This window comes from Macaca mulatta, chromosome 8 (assembly GCF_049350105.2).
Source record: "Macaca mulatta isolate MMU2019108-1 chromosome 8, T2T-MMU8v2.0, whole genome shotgun sequence".
NCBI lineage: Eukaryota > Metazoa > Chordata > Mammalia > Primates > Cercopithecidae > Macaca > Macaca mulatta.
This window is the reverse complement of record NC_133413.1, coordinates 74,377,148-74,392,000: the sequence shown is the minus strand read 5'-3', so window position 1 is coordinate 74,392,000 and position 14,853 is coordinate 74,377,148. Positions and strand designations below refer to the sequence as shown.

The 14,853-nt window shown below is 38.7% G+C and overlaps 1 long non-coding RNA gene across 1 annotated transcript in view; it reads right to left on the bottom strand.

Annotated features, from left to right (window-relative positions):
* Positions 1-11,789: 11,789 nt before the first annotated feature.
* Positions 11,790-14,853, bottom strand: part of LOC114680264 (uncharacterized) — a 44,004-nt gene continuing 40,940 nt past the window's right edge. The window contains exon 4 of the long non-coding RNA XR_013396906.1: positions 11,790-12,436. This is a non-coding gene — a long non-coding RNA (uncharacterized LOC114680264). The remainder of the gene's footprint in view (positions 12,437-14,853) is intronic.

The following is a 14,853-nucleotide window of genomic DNA, read 5'->3' as shown; positions in this document are numbered from 1 at the left end:
TCTGGATATTAGCCCTTTGTCAGATGAGTAGATTGCAAAAATTTTCTCCCATTCTGTAGGTTGCCTGTTCACTCTGATGGTAGTTTCTTTTGCTGTGCAGAAGCTCTTTAATTTAATGAGATCCCATTTGTCAATTTTGGCTTTTGCTGCCGTTGCTTTTGGTGTTTTAGACATGAAGTCTTTGCCCATGCCTATGTCCTGAATGGTACTACCTAGGTTTTCCTCTAGGATTTTTATGGTATTAGGTCTAACATTTAAGTCTCTAATCCATCTTGAATTAATTTTCGTATAAGGAGTAAGGAAAGGATCCAGTTTCAGCTTTCTACTTATGGCTAGCCAATTTTCCCAGCACCATTTATTGAATAGGGAATCCTTTCCCCATTTCTTGTTTCTCTCAGGTTTGTCAAAGATCAGATGGCTGTAGATGTGTGGTATTATTTCTGAGGACTCTGTTCTGTTCCATTGGTCTATATCTCTGTTTTGGTACCAGTACCATGCTGTTTTGGTTACTGTAGCCTTGTAGTATAGTTTGAAGTCAGGTAGCGTGATGCCTCCAGCTTTGTTCTTTTGACTTAGGATTGTCTTGGAGATGCGGGCTCTTTTTTGGTTCCATATGAACTTTAAAGCAGTTTTTTCCAATTCTGGGAAGAAACTCATTGGTAGCTTGATGGGGATGGCATTGAATCTATAAATTACCTTGGGCAGTATGGCCATTTTCACGATATTGATTCTTCCTATCCATGAGCATGGTATGTTCTTCCATTTGTTTGTGTCCTCTTTGATTTCACTGAGCAGTGGTTTGTAGTTCTCCTTGAAGAGGTCCTTTACATCCCTTGTAAGTTGGATTCCTAGGTATTTTATTCTCTTTGAAGCAATTGTGAATGGAAGTTCATTCCTGATTTGGCTCTCTGTTTGTCTGTTACTGGTGTATAAGAATGCTTGTGATTTTTGCACATTAATTTTGTATCCTGAGACTTTGCTGAAGTTGCTTATCAGCTTAAGGAGATTTTGGGCTGAGACAATGGGGTTTTCTAAATATACAATCATGTCATCTGCAAACAGGGACAGTTTGACTTCTTCTTTTCCTAACTGAATACCCTTGATTTCTTTCTCTTGCCTAATTGCCCTAGCCAGAACTTCCAACACTATGTTGAATAGGAGTGGTGAGAGAGGGCATCCCTGTCTTGTGCCAGTTTTCAAAGGGAATGTTTCCAGTTTTTGCCCATTCAGTATGATATTGGCTGTGGGTTTGCCATAAATAGCTCTTATTATTTTGAGGTACGTTCCATCAATACCGAATTTATTGAGCGTTTTTAACATGAAGGGCTGTTGAATTTTGTCAAAATCCTTTTCTGCATCTATTGAGATAATCATGTGGTTCTTGTCTTTGGTTCTGTTTATATGCTGGATTATGTTTATTGATTTGCGAATGTTGAACCAGCCTTGCATCCCAGGGATGAAGCCCACTTGATCATGGTGGATAAGCTTTTTGATGTGTTGCTGAATCTGGTTTGCCAGTATTTTATTGAGGATTTTTGCATCGATGTTCATCAGGGATATTGGTCTAAAATTCTCTTTTTTTGTTGTGTCTCTGCCAGGCTTTGGTATCAGGATGATGTTGGCCTCATAAAATGAGTTAGGGAGGATTCCCTCTTTTTCTATTGATTGGAATAGTTTCAGAAGGAATGGTACCAACTCCTCCTTGTACCTCTGGTAGAATTCAGCTGTGAATCCATCTGGTCCTGGACTTTTTTTGGTTGGTAGGCTATTAATTATTGCCTCAATTTCAGAGCCTGCTATTGGTCTATTCAGGGATTCAACTTCTTCCTGGTTTAGTCTTGGAAGAGTGTAAGTGTCCAGGAAATTATCCATTTCTTCTAGATTTTCCAGTTTATTTGCGTAGAGGTGTTTATAGTATTCTCTGATGGTAGTTTGTATTTCTGTGGGGCCGGTGGTGATATCCCCTTTTTCATTTTTAATTGCGTCGATTTGATTCTTCTCTCTTTTCTTCTTTATTAGTCTTGCTAGTGGTCTGTCAATTTTGTTGAACTTTTCAAAAAACCAACTCCTGGATTCATTGATTTTTTGGAGAGTTTTTTGTGTCTCTATCTCCTTCAGTTCTGCTCTGATCTTAGTTATTTCTAGCCTTCTGCTAGCTTTTGAATGTGTTTGCTCTTGCTTCTCCAGTTCTTTTAATTGTGATGTTAGAGTGTCAATTTTAGAACTTTCCAGCTTTCTCTTGTGGGCATTTAGTGCTATAAATTTCCCTCTACACACTGCTTTAAATGTGTCCCAGAGATTCTGGTATGTTGTATCTTTGTTCTCATTGGTTTCAAAGAACATCTTTATTTCTGCCTTCATTTTGTTATGTACCCAGTAGTCATTCAGGAGCAGGTTGTTCAGTTTCCATGTAGTTGAGCGGTTTGGATTGAGTTTCTTAGTCCTGAGTACTAGTTTGATTGAACTGTGGTCTGAGAGACAGTTTGTTATAATTTCTGTTCTTGTACATTTGCTGAGGAGTGCTTTACTTCCAATTACGTGGTCGATTTTGGAGTAAGTACGATGTGGTGCTGAGAAGAATGTATATTCTGTTGATTTGGGGTGGAGAGTTCTATAGATGTCTATTAGGTCTGCTTGCTGCAGAGATGAGTTCAATTCCTGGATATCCTTGTTAACTTTCTGTCTCGTTGATCTGTCTAATGTTGACAGTGGAGTGTTGAAGTCTCCCATTATTATTGTATGGGAGTCTAAGTCTCTTTGTACGTCTCTAAGGACTTGCTTGATGAATCTGGGTGCTCCTGTATTGGGTGCATATATATTTAGGATAGTTAGCTCTTCCTGTTGAATTGATCCCTTTACCATTATTTAATGGCCTTCTTTGTCTCTTTTGATCTTTGATGGTTTAAAGTCTGTTTTATCAGAGACTAGTATTGCAACCCCCGCTTTTTTTTGTTCTCCATTTGCTTGGTAAATCTTCCTCCATCCCTTTATTTTGAGCCTATGTATGTCTCTGCGTGTGAGATGGGTCTCATGAATACAGCAGACTGATGGGTCTTGACTCTTTATCCAGTTTGCCAGTCTGTGTCTTTTAATTGGAGCATTTAGTCCACTTACATTTAAGGTTAAGATTGTTATGTGTGAACTTGATCCTGCCATTATGATATTAACTGGTTATTTTGCTCGTTAGTTGATGCAGTTTCTTCCTAGCCTTGATGGTCTTTACATTTTGGCATGTTTTTGCAATGGCTGGTACCAGTTGTTCCTTTCCATGTTTAGTGCTTCCTTCAGGGTCTCTTGTAAGGCAGGCCTAGTGGTGCCAAATCTCTAAGCATTTGCTTATCTGTAAAGGATTTTATTTCTCCTTCACTTATGAAACTTAGTTTGGCTGGATATGAAATTCTGGGTTGAAAATTCTTTTCTTTAAGAATGTTGAATATTGGCCCCCACTCTCTTCTGGCTTGGAGAGTTTCTGCCGAGAGATCTGCTGCTAGTCTGATGGGCTTCCCTTTGTGGGTAACCCGACCTTTCTCTCTGGCTGCCCTTAAGATTTTTTCCTTCATTTCAACTTTGGTGAATCTGGCAATTATGTGTCTTGGAGTTGCTCTTCTCGAGGAGTATCTTTGTGGCGTTCTCTGTATTTCCTGGATTTGAATGTTGGCCTGCCCTACTAGGTTGGGGAAGTTCTCCTGGATGATATCCTGAAGAGTGTTTTCCAACTTGGTTCCATTTTCCCCCTCACTTTCAGGCACCGCAATCAGACGTAGATTTGGTCTTTTTACATAATCCCATACTTCTTGCAGGCTTTGTTCATTTCTTTTTCTTCTTTGTTCTTTTGGTTTCTCTTCTCGCTTCATTTCATTCATTTGATCCTCAATCGCAGATACTCTTTCTTCCAGTTGATCGAGTCGGTTACTGAAGCTTGTGCATTTGTCACGTATTTCTCGTGTCATGGTTTTCATCTCTTTCATTTCGTTTATGACCTTCTCTGCATTAATTACTCTAGCCATCAATTCTTCCACTTTATTTTCAAGATTTTTAGTTTCTTTGCGCTGGGTACGTAATTCCTCCTTTAGCTCTGAGAAATTTGATGGACTGAAGCCTTCTTCTCTCATCTCGTCAAAGTCATTCTCCGTCCAGCTTTGATCCGTTGCTGGCGATGAGCTGCGCTCCTTTGCCAGGGGAGATGCGCTCTTATTTTTTGAATTTCCAGCTTTTCTGCCCTGCTTTTTCCCCATCTTTGTGGTTTTATCTGCCTCTGGTCTTTGATGATGGTGATGTACTGATGGGGTTTTGGTGTAGGTGTCCTTCCTGTTTGATAGTTTTCCTTCTAACAGTCAGGACCCTCAGCTGTAGGTCTGTTGGAGATTGCTTGAGGTCCACTCCAGACCCTGTTTGCCTGGGTATCAGCAGCAGAGGCAGCAGAAGATAGAATATTTCTGAACAGCGAGTGTACCTGTCTGATTCTTGCTTTGGAAGCTTCCTCTCAGGGGTGTACTCCACCCTGTGAGGTGTGGGGTGTCAGACTGCCCCTAGTTGGGGATGTCTCCCAGTTAGGCTACTCAGGGGTCAGGGACCCACTTGAGCAGGGAGTCTGTCCCTTCTCAGATCTCAACCTCTGTGTTGGGAGATCCACTGCTCTCTTCAAAGCTGTCAGACAGAGTCGTTTGCGTCTGCAGAGGTTTCGGCTGTGTTTGTTATTGCCCTGTCCCCAGAGGTGGAGTCTACAGAGACAGGCAGGTTTCCTTGAGCTGCTGTGAGCTCCACCCAGTTCGAGCTTCCCAGCAGCTTTGTTTACCTACTTAAGCCTCAGCAATGGCGGGCGCCCCTCCCCCAGCCTCACTGCTGCCTTGCCGGTAGATCACAGACTGCTGTGCTAGCAACGAGGGAGGCTCCGTGGGTGTGGGACCCTCCCGGCCAGGTGTGGGATATGATCTCCTGGTGTGCCTGTTTGCTTAAAGCACAGTATTGGGGTGGGAGTTACCCGATTTTCCAGGTGTTGTGTGTCTCAGTTCCCCTGGCTAGGAAAAGGGATTCCTTTCCCCCTTGCGCTTCCCAGGTGAGGCAATGCCTAGCCCTGCTTCAGCTCTCGCTGGTCGGGCTGCAGCAGCTGACCAGCACTGATCGTCCGGCACTCCCCAGTGAGATGAACCCAGTACCTCAGTTGAAAATGCAGAAATCACCGGTCTTCTGTGTCGCTCGCGCTGGGAGCTGGAGACTGGAGCTGTTCCTATTCGGCCATCTTGCTCCGCCCTCCATCAATAACCTTTTTCATATATGCTTGCTTCTGCAGAACGAGGTCTGTGACACCTAATGCAGAGTTTCAGTGTGAGGATACATAATTGGAAATGAAAGTAATCACTTGATTTAAGGCATTTTTACTTGTTACATTTATTTCTCATGTCCCACAATGGTGAAATTCTTTATTAAGAATTATAATCGGCCAGGCGCGGTGGCTCAAGCCTGTAATCCCAGCACTTTGGGAGGCCGAGTCGGGCGGATCACGAGGTCAGGAGATCGAGACCATCCTGGCTAACACGGTGAAAACCCGTCTCTACTAAAAAATACAAAAAACTAGCCGGGCGAGGTGGCGGGCGCCTGTAGTCCCAGCTACTCGGGAGGCTGAGGCAGGAGAATGGTGTAAACCCGGGAGGCGGAGCTTGCAGTGAGCCGAGATCTCGCCACTGCACTCCAGCCTGGGTGACAGAGCCAGACTCCGTCTCAAAAAAAAAAAAAAAGGAATTATAATCCACATAGATTTTTGGTATTATACAAGTAAACAGTAAGACACTACCACAATGTATATACTGAGATAACATTTTTGGGGGTGTCTGTTGTTCATAGAACAAACACTAAACTTAAACGTTGTCGTCTTTACATGTGTTCCCTCAGTGGCTTCTCTTTCTCTCCTTCAGGTCACCCTATCCTTCATTTATCTCCTGAACAATACCATGGATCTCCTCCAGCCGGCCAGAGCCCTCTGCAGAACCCCTCTCCCACAGAACACATCAGCCTTAGAGTGTTGATTTACAACCCCATTGTGCACCCTTCCTTAAGCAATGGTCCCATGCTTCGAACCCTTCTTCTTTCTTTTTTTGAAAAACATTTTAAAAGTCATATATAGAAGTTTTTTAAAATTTTACTTTACATGCAGAATATGCAGGTTTGTTACATAGGTATATGTGTGGATGGTGGTTTGCTGCACCTATTGACCTGTCCTCTAAGTTCCCGTCCCTCACCCCCCACTCTGCAATAGCTCCCGGTGTGTGTTTTTCCCCTCACTGTGTCCATGTATTCTCATTTCAAACCCTTTTCCAATATGACCTTGGCTCAGTTAACCATCATTTTGGGGATATAGCTGATAAAGAAACTTATGGCATATTAATTTTCCCAATTTAGGAAAGCCAAAGATTAGGTAATTGAGGGAGAAGATGATATTAGTAAAAGCAAACAAACAAAAACTTCAGAATCAAGAGTAGAATCTGAGTGATATGTGGAATATCATTCAAATATCTTTTACCTTATGAAAAAAAGAGAAAATTAGACCAGGTCAGTAGCTGGCTTTCAGAAACTGGGAATTTGTAGAACAAACAGAAGGAACAGATTTTGAGAAAGGATAACGTGAGAGGCATAAAAGTCCTTGCAACATCCGAGGTCTTTACTTGGTCTATAAGGCCCCACGCAGGCTGACCTGTATCTTGCCTCAGACTCCTTTCTACCATTCTCATGGTGCATGCCAACTCTCTTGGCTTCCTGCTGTGCCTCCAACCCTCACGTTCCACCTCAGAGCCTTTATACTCTTCCTATCTCTGCCTGTAGTGCTCTCTCCCAGACAGTCTCCTCTATTCTGAGTGCACAGTTGGTACCTTCTTAATGATGCCTCCCTGCTCTTCCTGTTTGGTACTAAAACCTGTACCCCTCTGTCCCCAGCACTGCTGATCTACTAGTTCTATACAACCTTCGAGTTTCTTCCATAGCATTTATTACCTTCTCACATATTGTATAATTTCCTAACTTCATTACATGTAGTATTTATTTCCTTACTCTGAAACTTAGGGTGTAAGAGGGCATGAATTTTCATCTATTGTAATAGGCTCCAAAAAAAAATGTTCTCCATTTTTCAACCTTCTCTGTATTAGTCTGCTACATTAGTTTGCCATAACAAAATACCACAGACTGGGTGGCTTAAACAACAAACATTTATTTTCTCACAGCTCTGGAGGCTAAAAGTCCAAGATCAAGGTGCCTGCAGGTTTATTTTCTCCAGAGGCTTCTCTCTTTGAATTGCAGATGGCCAACTTCCTGCTGTGTCCTCAGATGGTCTATTCCTGCAGAGCAGACTGAGACTGCAGCAATGATCTAGCAAAACATGGCACAGCTCGTGACAGAGAGCCTGGCCTCAGCTATCTCCCATTCCTTTTTCACAGGCACACATAGGAAGGTATTTTTAAATTTGCAAAAGCTTATTTTAAAGGGAATAATAGATTAGACTTGTGAATACTTTTGCTTAGGGCTCCAAATCCCTAGCAATAAATCCTTACCGATGAACTATAATCTCCATTAAAAGAGGTCATGGACATAAGCAAAACTCTAGTGCCTACCATGACATCTGGCAAAAGCAGACTATTAATAAATATTTGCAGAATGAATGATTAAATGAATCAAGGGTTACAAAGAAAGGTTGCAAACACTGAGAGACTCTCAAAAATATGCTGGTAGTATCAGAGAAAGGCAGATTCCTTTCTAAATCTCCATTCTCATTACTAGAAAGCAACCAATAATTTCTTTCATTTTTAAAGCATCCGTACAGATGCCCAACCAATATGCTGAACCATCAATTAAAATAAACTGTACAAAATGCCTACTCTGCAAAGTGTGCCTGCCTCTGGCACATGTTCCATTTCAACACTGGAATCACCAAAATAACTAATGTGGCTGTTCAGTTCTAGGGTCAGCAACTTGTTCTCTCAATTTCTAAATCCCAAGGCAAACAGCTTTCAGATGCTAGAATGAAGAAAGCTGAAAAGAAATTGTCAGTTCTTTTGTTGTCTTATTAAGTCTGGTGTATTCTATTTAATCACATCTTCCTCTTGGAGAAATCAACTATTTGAAGAAAAATACATTCCTAGTATCTGAATGCTGTCTTTCAATAACTAGCAAAGATCAAAGAGGGTGTATTTTCTAATCTTTGAACATTAACAATGTCCCTTGTACTGCAAAATGGAATTACTTAGGGCTGTTACGGAGACCCCTGTAGTTTTGAGCATATAAATGAAATGTCTTAATACAGAATATGAAATTAATTGTAACATATTTAATATCCCTCAAATAAATTGAAAAGAACAAGATATTTGGAACTTGGATATTTATTTTAAACATTTTACCAAGTGCACAGGACCTTGTAATGTGTCTGTAATATTTAACAGAGATAAGATATCCTACCCAAGCTCAGCATTTTCTCCTCATGTTTGTAGTTTTTGTTATAAGAAAATTGGACAGTTTTATCACCAGGTGATATTTATTAAGCAGTGTCTGGGAAAGGGGAAAAGACAGTTTACTGCTGGATCAGCATGTGGCCTGCCAAGAAAATAAAAGGACACTCATAGTCAGTGATTTTAATCTGTTGGTCAGTGCCCTGATCAGGATGTCAGCTTTCTTTTAGGAAAATGCAGAGAAAAGGTTCAGAGTACACAGTACTAAAGGGTATAACTTCTGTTTTATGATTTGCAAAGGGTAGGACACTCATTGACTGGTGAATTTATTCTCTATGTTTGAAAGATAGCACTTTGATTTATTACCCGATGAAGATCTTCTCATTTTTGTAATCACCTTAACATTCCAAGAGGATTCCAGTGCATAGCTCATCTTTCCCTTCTTTCTGATGTCCCTTTACTTGTGCGTTTTAATCATAGGATACTTTGCCCAAGAATGCATTTTCAGAAAATTGAGATACACATTCTGTATGGATGAAGGCAACTGTGTCATCTACATTTTCCACGATTCAGCCATGCCCTTTGTTCTTGGACATGATAGAAAATCTGTTTTCACTCTCAATTGGAAAGCCAGCATGGGTTAGACCAGATGGCTGTTGACCTTCAGGCAATAGAGAATGGGAGAGATTCCCAACTGTTCTCATTACTCTGGGCAATGACCTCCTTTGGAGCAACAGCCTCAAGAAGCTGACACCTAGAAAACTTACTTTCTCCTTGAACACTAGACTCTCTGCTGGTTGTTTGTTGAGAAGCTTTAGGTTGCCTAATTGTCGTCGTGTCAATGCCTTGTGCCATTGTTATATGCATTACCCTTTATCCATTGAAGGCAAGCTGCTGGCATTGTAAAAGTCTTGATAAGTAAGTGAAGACATTTAAGTTTAGATGTCTGAGAATGTGATAATTTTTTTTTCAATTTTTATGGTCCTGTGCATGGATCATAGTAGACACTCAATATGTTTGTGGAGGGGGGAGGTGGGGAAGGGTGTTGAGAGTGTGTTTGGTTGATTGAATGCTTAAAAGATAAATGTTCTAAATGTATTATTTGTAAGATAGTTGCAGAAAATGTATTCATACAGAAACATAACACATTGCAAGCATTGTCTCACTTTCTTTTCCAATGGTGCTAGTGACTTTTGCTAGACCAAGAATTTAGAACTACGTAACTAGTGAGTACAAGAGATAGGACTTGATTAAGTTTCTCTGTCCAATTCTTATGCTCAAATGTTTAACTTACAATGTCCCTACTACTTCCTCTTTTGTTACCATGGGGAAATGACTGACTAGAGTTAAATTTACATCCCCAAATCGTGGAATAATGTCTCTGTAAAATTTCTTCAAAAGCCCAACCCTACTCATTCTTTTTTTTTTTTTTTTTTTTTTTTTTTTGAGACAGAGTCTCACTCTGTCACCCAGGCTGGAGTTGCATACTTTAAAGAAATAAATGGCTACATGTGACTTTCATCAGTATACTGGCTACAAAGAATTGAAAGAACTGATGAATGCTTGACAGAGATTAGAATAAGAATATTTTTCTCTTCTATTTCTATCAGGTTGCCTTTTCGATCTGATCTGATCTGACATCTCCCCCCAGGACGTCTGAGTGTGCAGGGTTATCAGTCCTCTGTCTTGCTCCTATCATCTAGTCCAAGAAAAACTGGCATCTTGCTGGGCTGGGTCTCTAGCTCTCTGGCCTGCATATATTAAATGAATAAAACTGAAAGAATTAGGTCACTGGAGCAAGTGTATCCACTTATTGGGCCACAGATGAAGAGAAATCTCAAATGTGCCCTTCATTATAGAATGTATCTGAATCCAGTGTTATATCATATATTGGTTGAAATGCAGACAGAGCAGCCCTTTTCACCCACACAGTCATACAAATATAGCTTCTTGGAAAACTTACATTCACACACAAGGTGGCAGTAAGTAGAATTTTTTTAATGTTGATCTTAAAACAATCCATTTCCTTATACATTAGTGCCATAATTCTGTCACCTGGATCAGCAAAAGTAATGATTCTTCAGGAGGCAGAGCAAAATGAGATTAACCTTCCTGATGAAGAGAGAAAAAAAAAATCCCACAATCCCAGGTCTCAGTGGACAGAGGGACTGACGGAGTATCTTGTGGCTCACTGGGCACATTTGTGCTGGTCCACTGGAGGGTAAGCTCCAAGTTAGAATGAGTAAAAATATCCATTTAGGTCTTATCCTTATTGTTAGCTCCTCCGTAGCAAAACCTCTGCAGGAAGCAAACACCTTTCTTCCTTGTGCTGTGTCTTATTTCCCTGGCACTGCTCATCCGTCTGGGTATATCAGTTAACAAGTACTGACCAATTTAAAAAGGATTTTTGTTTATATAACTACACACTCAAAAGACAACCACTATATGTTTCAAAGTCCCCAGTTTTTTATCCTTAAAAAAGTGAAATTGGGCACAACGTTATTTACTGGGTACTTTTGAAAAGACCAGATAATAGCTCTTCAATATATCCTGCATTAAGCAGCATCAAAATGATGCATGAAAATAGTATCTGACAATGACTCGGTAAGTGTATGTGTGTGTGTGTGTGTGTGTGTGTGTGTGTGTGTTCATGGTTATAGCATGTTAATGTATCTGCCTATAGTTTAGACTTCATTCACAAAATTGTTCTGATCTGCTTAGGGATATTTTTACTAGAATTTATATTTATTATTTGGCACAAACCTATTCATTTCATAGTCATCACTTTAAAACTAACACAATTGATATGAAACCATGTTGAATTTTGAAGGAAATTAACCAATCAATAATCAGATTTTTTAAAAAAAAACCCATTTTTGAAAAAGTGTGTATCTTGTTGCATTGCTAAGAAAACACCTCACAATACTTTTTTTCCTTTACTGAATAGCAAAGTTGTTTACAATGATGGCTTGCAGGGAAGACAAATACCCTCTTCCCTCTTCTGGCTATAATCCCATCAAAATTTCATTTGGCTAAGGGAAATAATAATAGATTTCAAGAGCCAACTCTTCCCTATTGGTTTTGGCTGGTTAGAATTTTGAGAAGAATTTTGAGGCTCCATCCAGACAAGGAGGAAAAGTGTTGTTATCAATTAGTGATGTTGTCTTTGAGAGCACAAGTAGGGAATTAAGTCACATATGCCATATAGTTGGCATCTGTGCTTTAAGACTTTTCTTAAAGATAATCACTTTTATTGAGTTGAATCATTTGAAAAAAATAGTTGTATATAGTGAGTGATATAAATGGTTTACATTTATTGAATATCATGTTTTAAAGATTTAAATTTTCTATACAGCACAAAATAGAAGACATGGCAGAAATTTCATCAGTTTAATAAGTAACTTTCGTATTGCCTTTTCCAGGTTACAGAGCACACTTTAAGACATAATCTCATATATGCTCCAACAAGCCTATGAATAAAGTATTGTATTTTCCCTATTTATATACACTTGGTCTAAGACAGAAAAAAATGCAATATTTTATCCAAAATTACACCCAGGATAAAAATGCATGCCTCACAAAAGTAGCAGAGTAAAGTTGTTGAAAACTCAAGGAATCTTAAAAGAGTTATATTCTCTAATCATAAAGGATCTAAAACAAGTCTGAGAGGATGCCTTTTGGACATCCCAGTGAACGGTTGTTACATAATTGTTCTACTATATGATCCAACCAAATCAAACAGCTTATAGTTCCACAGTAAAATAAAACAACACAAAACTATAATTTTTGACAATCTGTCCCTTTGCTCTGAAATTTCCCCTCCCCACTTTTACTATCTGGCTAGCTTCTACATATAATTCAAGACAATTCAGGACTTTTGACTGCATTACTTCTTCTTTCCCACAACTGGAATCCATTTCATCTTCTATACATTGATCAACCAGGAATCTTCTACCACAACCTCACACCAGGAAGCTTTGATTTCTGCCCATCTTCTTAGCGTTCTCCTGGGAGGAAAAAATTGAGTTTTATATTTTGTTAGATTACCAGAACATCAATGGGCCATATGGAATCACCATGCTTTAAAATACCCAAAGATATGCTTGATGTAGTTTTCTTTATCTCTCTTGAAAATTCCCATTTTCTCACCTCCATGTGGTAAGTGGTACTTAGAAGGACCACTTCTAAGTTGCTACTGGGGGCCAAACAGGCAAGCTTTCTCATCCACTCCATGGAGGTGGATGGCTTATTAGATACAAAGATTTTGCTTTTCCCCTCACTCTTTCTCTGCTTCCAGAGATTGGCTCTAAAATTCAGAATATGGAGTCAAGAGAATGTCTTTACTTGGAGTCTTCACTTAAATCTTTAGGCACAAGAAACACTCCCTAATCCAAGTTTAGTGGAAACTCTTTATTAATATATTAGCTGAAAAAGTCACCTTGACACTTATTCCACTAGTGTGGCTTGTGGTAGTAATTCATCTAGGAAAGATTATTGACATGGAAGGCGGTGGTCACTCTGGATTCCCTGGCTATAATAGCATCCAATAACTACAAATCCCCAAGATCGTAATACTCCTTAGATAGATTTCTATAATTGTATTTACCAATTAATTGGAATAAAGTAAAACTTGCAACTAAAAACTCACTAACTTACCACATCCTTTTTCTTCAGTTTTTCTTAACTTTTCAAGATGTTACTTGATGTGATTCATTTGGTTATTTGATGTAGTAATCTCCTTCATGTTACCCCATTAACATAATTTAAAGTCATATTGAAGTTTTTGAGCCAATTCACTGAAATGTATAAATATACTTCCCCTGTAATTTTGAGACAATGAGGGGATCATCACATGTTTAGTGGGAAGGTCACTATATGCAACTGTTAGCTCCTCTCATACGTTCTGTTTTACTGCTGTTATTATCATGATATGCAGTAAAACGGTGGTGCTGTGGGAAAGCCAAAGAGCTAAGATATCGATTCAGCTCCATCATTATTTCTTTTCCTTCTATTACATTTCTTCAGAATTCATCTTTCTTTGCAAAACATATAAACTAGACCAGATAGGATTCACCTCACCTTTACCCTGCTTGTTTGTAGATAATTTTTAAATGACTAGAAAAGCAAAGAAAGATATTGTAAAGGAAATATCAAGATTGAAAACATCTAAGTGTCTGTGCTAATATGTGGCAAATATAGTTCACTATAGGTAAATGCAAAATAATGAGCTTTCCAGTAAAGAACATAACATTAGAAACATCTGTCTAATGGAAAGGTGCTGTGGCATTCTGATTAGAAACACATTTGAGAAGTTGCTACAAAATTGTATCCATTTAGCCTTTAGACGATGCAGAATTGCAGAGAAAGAGGGAGTTAAATTACTAAAAACAAAGTATTGTAAATCAAAGGTAGAATTATGCAAACAAAGTATGCACTTGCTCTTAGAAAATACAAAGCGTGGGTCACTTTGTTTTTAAATCAAGATATCAAAATTACTGGAAATGGGCCACTTGATGGGTCCAAACTGACTAGAAATTTCAAAACAAGTTATACGAAATTAGGAGATACACTAATTTATAGAAATAGTAAAGTAAGTCCATTGGAAACAAATGAAAAGTAAAGAGATTCAATGTTACAGTATTGGGAAAAGGGGAAAAAAGTGTAAAACTTCACAAAGTTACATAAATGTGAATGTGTTTTTAAAATTCCTTAAAGCAAGATAATCAGTAAAATAAGAATACAGTTAAATACTATCCAAGCCAGGATTACAGAATCCTGAATGGAACAAATCAGAGTGTAGCACGAAATTCAATGGATCCAAATTAACTATTAGTTTTTCAGCTTTTGAAATGACACTGATATATTTTCAGTTAATCCATAGATAAGGTGAGCTGCTTTGCTAACCCCAAGACTACCAGTTGTATGAATAAGGATTTATTGAGAAAATCCTTAGCCATAGTACAAATGCACTACCCCAAGTATAGGACTGAAATATTGCAAATTTTACTTAATTTGCATCTAAATAATTAAAGTATGAGTTTTGTAAGACTTGTGTCTCAAAGGGAAAATGCTAGATATCCTAATATATGATCAGAAATATTGAGCAATTTTTTTTTATTCACAAAAAAGTGAAAGCTTCCCTAGCTAAAATGTAGGTCATAAGAGTTCCATTGTTGTGTCAGGTCCTATCTTTTCTATTTTCAAAAAAAGTATGAGTAAATTAATGAATTTATTTAAAGGAAAAAACACAAATCTTCATCAAAAAATTAAAATTTCTTATTTCATGAATTATGTTTGTAATTTCCTGAGATCTCATTGGAATTCTTGTTCTATCCATTAGTCTTCACATACAGATAAAGATATTTCATATTTATCATAGCTACAGAACATTTCTAACTACTTAGCAGATGGTTAAAATTCAGCT